An 11787-nucleotide genomic window follows, 5' to 3' on the forward strand; every position below is an offset into this window, starting at 1 on the left:
GAGAGAGTGTTGTTCGAGTTTTAAAGAGAGAGAGAGAGAGAGAGAGAAAAGTTGCTAACTTAGAAACTAAGCAAACCCAAAATATCTTTTATAGCAACTTTGACTCGGCCGTCCTCGTCGACAAGACAGTGACCTCGTCGACGAGCCTGTATTTTTGGATTTCCTTAAAACCCTTCGCCTTCTCCTCATCGACGAGCCTTTGTACTTCATCGACGAGCAGCAACAGGCCTTCGTCGACCAAATCTGGCTTCGTCAACGAAGCCTGCTCAAATTCCAATTTTACCCTTCTTTTAACTATTTAAATTCATATATTACGGTTTGGGTTCTTACAACCTCCCCTTCTTACAAAAATTTCATCCTCGAAATTTGCAATCTCTTATTCACGAACTCATACATACACGCACTCGACTCTAGAATGGAAAAATCGGCGACTACCATAACGCAGCCCCATCACAATATATACATATATACCCTCACTTATGGCGAAGGAATACCATGGTTACATACACATATCGTCATAGGAGTTCACAAATACACACACTCCCAAAGACTAACCACCTATTCCATACAAAGTAGAGTAATACACATACCCTAGAACAACTGTGGATACTTTTGGCATATCTCCGTTTCCAGTTCCCAAAAAGCTTCCACAACCTCGTGGTTCCGCTATAATACCTTTACTAACGGTATTTCTTTGGTTCGAAGCTTCTGAACTTTACAGTCCAAAACCTGAACAGGTAACTCTTCGTACGCTAAAGTATCCCCAATTTCCAAGTCCACGTAACTAACGACATGCAAAGGATCCAACACGTACCTCCTCAACAAGGATACGTGAAACATATCATGAACCCTCGAGAGTGTTGGGGGTAGTGCAATTCTGTAGGCTACTGGACCCACTAGCTCAAAAATCTAAAATGGTTTGATATATATCAAGCTCAAGTTGCCTTTCTTCCCAAATCTCATCACTCCTTTCATTGGAGCGATTCGCAAAAATACCTTACCCCCCACCTCGAACTCCAACTCACAGCGGTGAACATTCGCGTAACTTTTCTACCGACTCTGAGCCGATTTAATTCTATCGCGGATCAAACCCACCTTCTCTTACGCCTGCTGCACAAGTTCAGGTCCTAACACCTAATATTCACCAACCTCGTCCCAACACAAAGGAGATCGACACCTCCGACCACACAGAGCCTCGAATGATGCCATCCCGATACTGGCTTGGAAACTATTGTTATAGGCGAACTCCACCAGTGGCATAAACTGAAACCAACAACCACCAAAGTCTAACATGCAGGCTCGTAACATATCCTCCAAAATTTGTATTGGTCTCTCTGATTGTCCATTAGTCTAGGGGTGGAACGTTGCACTTAAAGTAAGCTTCGACCCTAGTGCTTCTTGCAAGCTTTTCCAAAAACGAGAGGTAAACCTTGAGTCTCGATCTGACACCATAGACATCGGTACCTCGTGCATTCGAACTATCTCCTACAAGTACAAGTCCACTAGCCTACTCAAAGGGTAGCTAACCTTCATCGGTATGAAATAAGCAGATTTCGTCAATCTATCCACGATCACCCAAATGACATTCTGCCTGTGAAGAGCTGGCAATAATCCAGTAACGAAGTCCATGGAAATGTGCTCCCATTTCCATTTCGGAATTGCTAAGGGCTGCAACGGCCCTACCGACCTCTAATGTTCAGCTTTTACCTGCTGACACGTCAGACACTACTCCATGATCTAAGCAATCTGCCTCTTCATACTAGTCCACCAGAAGGTCTTGTGCAAATCCTGATACATCTTCACACTACTCGAATGTACCGTATACAACGAAGGACGCACCTCCTCCAGAATCATCCTTCTGATTCCGTCATCATTTGGAAACCATAGTCTGGTTCCAAATCTCAAAACACCTGCCTTGGAGATGTTGAACTCTATAGCCAAACCCTGCCGCACTTTCTCCACAATTTCAACCAACTCCGCATCACTAGCCTGCGCAACTTTAATACGCTCAAACAAAGTCAGCTAAACGACCAAACTAGCAATACAAGCCTGATGATCACCCAACACCAACTCTATACCAAGGCTTTCTAGATCCCGTATGATATGATGTTGAGTTACAACTGCAGATACTGCCGTATGCTCTGACTTCTGACTCAACACATCTGTCACCACATTAGCTTTCCTCGGGTGATAACTAATGGTGCAATCGTAGTCTTTAATCAATTTAAGCCACTGTCTCTGCCTCATATTCAATTCCTTCTGCAAGAAAAAATACCTAAGGCTTTTGTGGTCAGTGAAAATCTCACACCGCACACCATACAAGTAGTGTCGCCAGATTTTCAGCGCATATACAACAGTAGCTAATTCCATATCATGCGTAGGGTAACTCTTCTCATAATCTTTCAGTTGCCGAGAAGTATAAGCAATTACCTTACCATGCTGCATAGGCACACATCCCAAACCTTTCAAAGATGCTTCGCTATAAATCACAAATCCGCCATCCCCCGAAGGGATGGTCAAAACCATAGCAATAACCATCCGGTGCTTCAACTCTTAAAAACATTGCTCGCAATCATTGGTCCACTCAAAATTCACTCCCTTTCTGGTCAATCGAGTTAGAGGCTCAGACAATTTAGAGAAACTTTCTACAAACCGACGATAGAAACCTGCTAGTCCTAGAAAACTCTGAACCTCCTACACACTCTTCGGTCTCACCCAATCAACCACCACTTCGATCTTGCTAGGATCAACTGAGATACCGCCTTTAGACACTACATGGCCTAAAAACGCAATCTGATTCAACCAGAACTCACACTTCTTCAGCTTGGCATACAACTTCCTTTCCCACAAAAACTATAGTACCAACCTTAAATGGTTCTTATGCTTATCTGAACTCTTCGAATATACTAAAATGTTGTCAATGAATACCACTATGAACTGGTCCATGTACTCATGGAAAACTCTTTTCATCATATCCATGAACACTGATGGAACATTCGTCAACCCAAACGGCATGACTAAAAACTCGTAGTGGCCATATCTGATACGGAAAGCAGTCTTCGCTACATCCTCAGATCTGACCCTTACCTGATGATATCCTGGCCGTAGATCAATCTTAAAAAAGAACTGCGTACCTTGCAGCTGGTCAAAGAGATCATCAATACAAGGCAACAGGTAACGATTCTTCATAGTCACCTTATTAATCTCATGGTAATTTATGCACATGGGCATCGACCTGTCCTTCTTCTGCGATTCTTGATCCACCTCATCCTCTCGGATGCCAGTCTCAATCATCATGACCTTATCCACCATAATCGAGAACTTACGGATCTGAAGCATACCCACTAATCTGTGGATGTCCTTCTTCAGGTCCTTCTCAAATCTTTGAGTCTTCTTATACTCGCTCGAGATCAAGCACGACACGAACCGGGATAGTTCTATATATCGAGCAGCATATCCCTACACCGTCATATTTCCCTACAACAGAGTAGAAAACTCATCTGCCTTCGTATCATGAGTAGAGGCCAGGAAGTATCTTTCGAAGAACACCTCCTTGAAAAGGCTCCAAGACATCTCAGAGATGCTGGCTCTCTGTTTCTCCACCAGACTTACCACAGTCCACCAACAGCCCACCTCCCCAGACAGCTGGAAGGTAGTGTATAGGGCTCTCTGTTCATCTTTACAGTGGAGGACCTCCATAATCCTCTCGGTCTTTTTGACCCAATCCTCCGCTATAATCGGGTCGGGTCCCCCTACAAACGTCGGCAGGTGCATATGTGTGAACCTCTCGATGGTACACCCCGCAGCAGTAGGAGAGCATTCGCGTCTCCTGACACTCTGCCCGATCTCCTGCAGAACCTGCCTTGTCAGTCCTTGAGGCACAATAGGAGACTCATCGCTCGCAGTCTCTTAGGAGCCACTTCCCAAGTCGTTATCCTTGGGCTCCATTCTGAAAACACAGTATGAATCTATCAATACTCCTATAGTACGTATAGTTAACACAATTATCTACAACTAATCATGTTAACTACTCCATACCAGGTCCAGGTCTGTCCTATCACACTGACACGAAAGTCATCAATGGTCAGCCCTGCTTTTACTGAAATCGTCATTCTAGGAAAAATATGGAATACCGCTGACAAGTCCCGATCTAGCAACGGAACAACCCTCAACCAACTCTACCCACATCCCACATCCTATACTCTGGTATGTACTCACAAACACGCCTAATCAAGTTTACAAGACCTAACAACCTGGTTTTGCTCTAATACCAAGCTGTCACGCCCTAAACTCGAAAATAGGACCCAGGGGTGAAATAGTAATCTAACATGTCCATGTATCATACAAATATCAATGATACAACACAATAAATGAGGTTCCAACCCCGTGGGGTTCCCAGGCACTCTATACGCATCCACATACAACCAGGTACGCAACAAAAAAAAGGTCTTTCTATATATATACAACATCATAGCAGAGTCTATACAAAAACAAAGTCCAGGCTCCATATATACAAAACGTACATCGGGGAGCCAAACATACCCCAAAACGGCAACCCACGAAAAAAAAGTCCTAGCACTTACCCAAGCACTCCCCGCAGTACACCGGCCACTGCGCTCCCAACAGTAGGATGCTAGTTTCGATTACTCGAAGGACCTGTAAAATATGTACGTACAGCAAGGGTGAGACACATCTCAGTAAGGCAGATACAGGTTATATCGGTGTGTGGCATTTGAGTGGTATCATAACAGCAAAACATACACAATTAAATGCAGTTCCAGTACTAATTTCACAACAGTGCATACAAGCACACACACACATGATCAAGCAACCTAGTGTCATCACAACCTTCAACCTGAAGCTGGCCCGCGATATCCAGCGTCGGCCCATAGCCGGCCCGCGATACACGGCACCACCGGCACATGGCATAGCCCTAGGCTCCCATGGCATCGTACCAACGCAAACTAGTGGATCCACACCCTTTGGTGATCAGCTGGTAAGGCTCACGCCCTCGGATATAGAGCTGATCACTCTTGCCAAACATGGCCTAGCGATTTTATCGCCCACGAATATAGAGTCAAACACTCTCAATACCTGAAACAACTTAGAACCCAGTTCCAATTGCATTCCACAAAACACAACTATGTATGCTCATACAACCAAATATACCACACCCATTTGGTAATCTAAAATCATGGTTTTCCAAACATATACAATTTAAATAAAGTCAAGGGATGGTCATCCCTATTACACAGTATAAATCATCATATTCATATGGTTTTTCCAACAAAACTAGGGATGCAACCCAATATCCCTTTTTTTCCAAAATTGTAATCATGAAAATCCCATAGTTTTACCCGTTAGATCCCCCCAAATGAGTAACCAAAATGCACACAAGACCGTGGACCATAGTTCCACTGAGTCCGATTTCAAAAATAACCGACATAAACTGAATCCCCTTACCTTTTCCCCAAAAGGCCAATCCTGAAATCTACGGCTCCTAAACAGAGAACCGAGTTCTTAGAACCTACGAAACACAGTACAGAAAATAGTTATGACTCTGTTCTCTACCAAACTACCATACCAGAAAAGAAAACCGAGCCTTACCTCGATTTTACACCAAAATCCGAAAATGCTCGGAACGAGTTTCTGATCCATAGGTTTTGTAGTGAATCCTTCCCTAATCCTCATGGTAACGTTAGATTATCGAATCAGACGATGAACGGTGAAGAAATCTAAAGAGAGAGAGTGCCCTTCGAGTTCTAGAGAGAGAGAGAGAGAGAGAGAGAAAAGTTGCTAACTTAGCAACTAAGCAACCCCAAAATATCTTTTATAACACGTTTGACTCAGCTGCCCTCATCGACAAAATGACATCCTCGTCGACGAGGCACTGAAGACACCTCATCGACAAGACGGTAACCTCGTCGATAAGCTTGAGATTCCAAATTTCCCCAAAACCCCTCAACTTCTCCTCGTCGACGAGTAGTACAAGGCCTTCGTCGATGATGCCTGCTGAAATTCCAATTTTACCCTTCTTTTAACTATTTAAATTCATATATTATGGTTTGGGTTCTTACAGGAAGGGTGTTATGCCAAACGCCAAAGGGTAACAGGGTAAATGCTGCACACTCTGGTAGATGATCGATGCAAAAAAAAAAAAATGAAATTCTTGAGGGAAACTAAGGCAGTGCTAATGCCTTTTGTTGTTTCCTTGTGTCTGATGGGAGATCACCCTCACATGGTACAAGTTGTTGCAAGGAAAGGAGACGATGAAAAGTTCCTCTCAGCCACGTAACTCAAGAAGGGATGGAGAAGGGGTGAACATATGTATCTCACCATGATTGTAGTGATCCTATAAAAAGAATTTTAAAATAAAAAAATAAAAATTAATAAATTAAATTAAATTAAATAATTAATTAATTAAATTAAATTAAAATTAAAATTAAATAATTATTATTAATTATGTAATATAATAATAATAATAATATATTATTATTATATATATGTGTGTGTGTGTGTGTGTGTGTGTGTGTTTAGGATTAATTTATAATATATATAAAAAAAGGATAACTCTCCTGCTTAGAAGCTTCAAGAGATGAATTTGGCCCGCAAAGAGACTCATGCCCCTTGAAATTCTCCTGCGCACCTAGTCAACGCCTTTGTCTCTGTCTCTGTCTCTGTCTCTCTCAATTTCTCGATGAATTTGCGACAAATTGGGAAACGGAAGGTGTCGTTGGATTCTTGGTTCCACTGCCGACATTTCTATTGGAGCAGATTTGTCATGGAAGCGGCTTAGGCACTATTCCTGTGGTGAGGTAATTTTTTCCTAATTTCTCAATTTCGCTTTAAATCTGCCATTAAATCGACGATCGAGCACCACCATGGTGTCTTAGCTGCGATCATCATCATTTTTCCTGGAGTAAATTTTCAATTGGAGTTTTCTAGGCCCCACCCTGAAGCGAGAGTGGGATTTGAAAATTTTGGTAAATTGACTATATTTGAGGGTATAATTAATGATTTGGAATTCATGGGCCTAGGAAATATAAAAATAATATTTTATTTAGGGTTAATTTAATGGAACTAGAATTTTTAATTTTAGGGTCCGAGTGAGTGCCGCAGGCATCTTTTTGGGGTCCCTGTGGGCGTAGTGCAAGAAATTAGATAAGGGAAAAAATATATATTAAATCATAATTTTTATGAATTTAATGAAAAATGAATTGTGTTATATATACGTGTATATGTTTCGGTTTGAGTTTAAAATGTCAACCCTTTAAATTATGTTTTTGAGTCTAGGGCTGTTTATTAGATATGTATATGGGAAATTGAATTGATGAAAGTGAGATATTTTTCAGAATAATTATGTAAGAAATTAAATATATTTTTCTAGTATGCGAATATTTAATGTGGATTGACTTATTTTATAGGGAATATATATGAATTTCATTACTAAATAGTGTAGCATGAGTAAATATGAATGTTGTGTGGAAATATATGATATGTATGAGATGCAGGATATATAGGAAATGAACTGAGTATGAAAATGTTATATGAAATATGCTGCATGTGAGTGTTAATGCAACCATGTAAACTAACTGAAAGATGTTGGATAAAATAGCTGAAAATTGTTGGGTAAAATAGCTGAAAGATGCTAGGTTAAACAGCTGAAAGATGCTGGGTAAATGTATGACAGTTGAAAAAGGTTGGGTAAAACAGCTGAAAGATGTTGGGTAAATGTATGTCAGCTAAAAAATGCTGGGTAAAACAGCTGAAAGATGCTGGATAAAATAGTTAAGAGATGCTGGGTATGAAATGAAATGAAATGAAGATGGAAATAAATGAAATGGAAATGAAATGTGAAATGTAAACAATGTAAAATGGGAAAGAGTCACGTAAAGTGAAATGAAATGAAAAGTAGAAGATGAAAACACGAACAGTTGAGAAATGCAGAATAATGGCAAACAAAATAATGTATTATGATATTATTAGTATTGATGCTAGTAGAACATGTTACGTTTGGGCAAGACAAACTTTTCACCCGAGGGTTTGCTAAGAAAGGCGAGTGCCCTGGTTGTATCAAGTGTAGCAGTAGGCTGCATAACGTGTTAAGGTAGAGGGAAACTACTTGTATGGATGGGTAGATTTCTCTATTCTTGGGAGCCTTCGCCGATAAACTTTTGTATGAACTGTGTGAGTATGAGATTAATTTATCACTTGAGGGCTTACTGAGTAAGGTGAGTGTCCTAATATGCTTTAGCTGTGATCGTTGGGTTGCCTAATATATTAGAGCAGAGAGGTGCTACTTGTATGGGTAGGTAATCACCCTTATCCTTGGGTAATCTCGTGGGTAAAATATCTTGCATATGTTTGAATAGGATCAGAAAATGATTTCAGAAATTATGTTAACGATTTTCAAATGTTAAATATTATGTTGTTATATAAACTCATGTTGGCCACACACTGTTTTAATATATTGTTTCTTCCCTTACTGAGATGTATCTCACCTAAATATGAACTAATCTTTTTCAAGACCTCCACGAGATCGAGCTAAGAGAGTTCAAGCTATTATAACACTTCTGAGGAAAAAGGTATAATTTTGATAATATTTTGGGATGTAAATATTTTATGTTTTATGTTTTAAGTCTTCTGAGAAATAGATGGTTGTGAAACATACTGGTGTATGTGAATATTGGAAGTGTAGGTTATGCTTTGAAGATATGTACTTATGTGAATACATGTGGATGTATGATTTATGTTAGAACGTATATGGATGTAGAAAATTCTGGTGTTATATTTGTTGAAAGATTTTAGTTATATTTTCCGCTGCATAAATGATATTAGAATGTGGATTACTAGGTAAATGAATGGATTAGTAGCACTCCGACCTCACGTGGAGGGTCGGGGTGTTACAATGATGGTGGTAGAGGAAGAAGTAGGCCAAAAGTTGGCGCTTACGACCATCCAAATTGTGTTGGATGGGTAGAAAAAGAAGTGATATTTTGTATAGCAAAACATCAAATTTCTTGGTCATGTGATTGAGAAAGGTTATATCAGGATGGATATGGAGAAAGTGAGAGCGATTAAAAAATATACAATCCTAACAATAGTGAAAGAGTTTCATTCCTTTCTTGGGCTTCCCATCTATTACATGAAGTTCGTAGAGGGGTACTTGAGGAGAACTACTCCTTTGACAAAACTACTAAAGAAGGGTTAAGGGTGGAACTAGACAAAGAAGTTCCAAGGAGCATTTGATGACTTGAAGGATGCTATGATGAGAGATTTGATACTTGCCCTTCTAGACATTTTGAAACCCTTTGAGATGCAAGGTTTATATTTGTGGTTATAGATCGGGTTTCGGAATATAATACGTTTATACCCGCACTGAAATAGTGTTCAACAGAGGAGACGACATAACTATTCTTCAAGAATGTTGTGAAGTATTAGGGTGCTCCCCAAGATATTGTCAGTGATCGAGTTTAAATATTCACCGACAACTTCTGGGTAGAACCTTTTAGAATCCTCGGTTCATAGTTGGACATCTCTTCGAACTATCATCCACAAATAGACGGACATACGAAGAGATTCCATGGGGTACTAGAAAAGTACTTGCACCATTTCATCAATGCCAATTAAAAGAATTAGGTGAAACTACTTGATGTGGCTCAGTTCTGTTTTAATGTCCAAAAGAACTCAATAACTAATAAGAGTCCTTTTCAACTTGTTATAGGCTAGTAGCCGCAATTACCTCGCATAATGGATGAGTTATATAGAGGAAAGAGTCTCGAAGCATACATTTCATCAAGGAATGAAGGTTATAACCAAAGATGTAGAGGAGATCGTCATAGACAAGTCATTAATGACGAAGGTTGCCAACAACAATAGTTGGGAGAAGATAGAAAACTTCTAGCATGCCACATAGAAGATTCAAGATTTCATGAACTTTAAGACAACAACCGAACTCGAAGACTAAAGACTCCTTACAACAAATCTACAAGGACATCGGTAAAATAAAGTGGGGGAGGATGTTAGGGGGTGATAATGTAATGTGGGTCAAATGGGGGGAGGGGGGAGATGACTTTACATTCTCTAGAGATTTATAATGGAAAATAAATTACTTGGGTTATGGCTTGTATGATTGTCTTCCTAATTGAATAAAATATAAGTAGTTCTATTTACGATTTAGTATGAATGTGTCTTGCCTTCATGATCCATTGTTGTTTGCATTAATACTTTCATGGTTACGAGTGTCTTTCGAAACTTATCTAGTGCACGTCTGCAGGCTTGAACGTGTAATTATTGGCTAACTTTATTGAGGGAGAGCCTCTAACGAGTGTCGTGCGGCCCCTTAATTGAGTCTTGTTTGAGGGTCCGCGACACTAGGCATGTGGCCCCCTCACTCTCTTATAGGGGCTTGGGGCTCCATTAACATAGCGCAGCAAGCCATGCACTTCCCTTATTTATATATATATTTCTTGATTTTTTTTTTTACTTTTTAAAATTTTACTTTTTCCTTTTTAAATGGTAAATGAGCATGATCTCTAAACTAAGAGCCTATTTGGTATCGTTGTTGTTTCTTGCTTCATGTTTCCCTCCATAGTGAAAAAAATAGATTATAAAAATGCACTTGCTCTTATTGTTAGTTTTATGTTTTTGTTACCTTTTTTCAACTATTTGTCAAAAAATTGAAAACCATTTTTTATGGTTTTCAATTGTTTTGACAACATGTTGAAAGAAATTTTAATAACTAGAAATAGTTTTTTTGGATTAAATTATTCATTTTATACACTTTTAAATTAAAATCAAAATTAAATGATAATATAAATTTAAATATAATTAAAATAAAATATATATAAATTTTGAAAAATAATAATAAAGCCAATTACAAAATATTTTTACTATTTTTCAGTTGTCTTGTCCAATAAAATTTTTATTTTAAAGTAAAATTTGAAAGTAGAACAATTAAGTAAAATAATTATAATAAAATTTATTTTTATTATAGTAATTTTTACAGTGTATTATTTGTAATATTTTTATTTAAAGATGAAAATGACTATTTTTTAATTAAAATTTTAATTTATATTAGTTTTATAAATGTTAACAAAACAGATTGCTAGTCTCGAATTTTTAATTTATGTTTCTCATTTTTTATTTTCATTTTTTTTTTAAATTTTTGGCAGTGATACCAAACGATCGTAAAAATATCCTCAAAATTAAGGAATCATCCTCTTTAACTCTTAAACCATTTAAAAGTTTCATTTTTTAGGACACAAGTTTTTATTTTTATTTTTTTTATTTACTCTATTTTTTTTTACTCACCTTTTGGCAATTACAGAAAAAAAGAATTTCATTCCACAATAATTAGTCAAAGAATATGAAGGAAAACTTAACTAAAATATTATATTAATCAAGGAAAACACTTACCTTAAGGTCTATAAAAAAATTGCTTTATTTATGCAAATACTAGGTAGGTAAACTCCTTTATCCTTTTACAACTTTCACAAAAAAATGGTGCCCTAGGTTTTGATTTGTATCACCTTGTCATAAATTAATGGAATCATTGAATAGATTTATGTGTCTCGTCATTTGAAGGCCTACTCATATAATTTTAATATTTTTCTTGATGATTTTGTGAGCTCATCCCTTACTCTTAAGAAAAATGCACTGTTCGTTGCGAAGAAAAAATGTGTACTTAAATTAAGTAAAAAAAAAACTACTTTTATTTAATACACATAAATTCAAATTCAAAATTTGAATTTTATGTTATTGGGAATGAAATTAGAATAAATTACA

Source organism: Malania oleifera, chromosome 4, assembly GCF_029873635.1.
Source record: "Malania oleifera isolate guangnan ecotype guangnan chromosome 4, ASM2987363v1, whole genome shotgun sequence".
In the NCBI taxonomy this organism is placed as follows: domain Eukaryota; kingdom Viridiplantae; phylum Streptophyta; class Magnoliopsida; order Santalales; family Ximeniaceae; genus Malania; species Malania oleifera.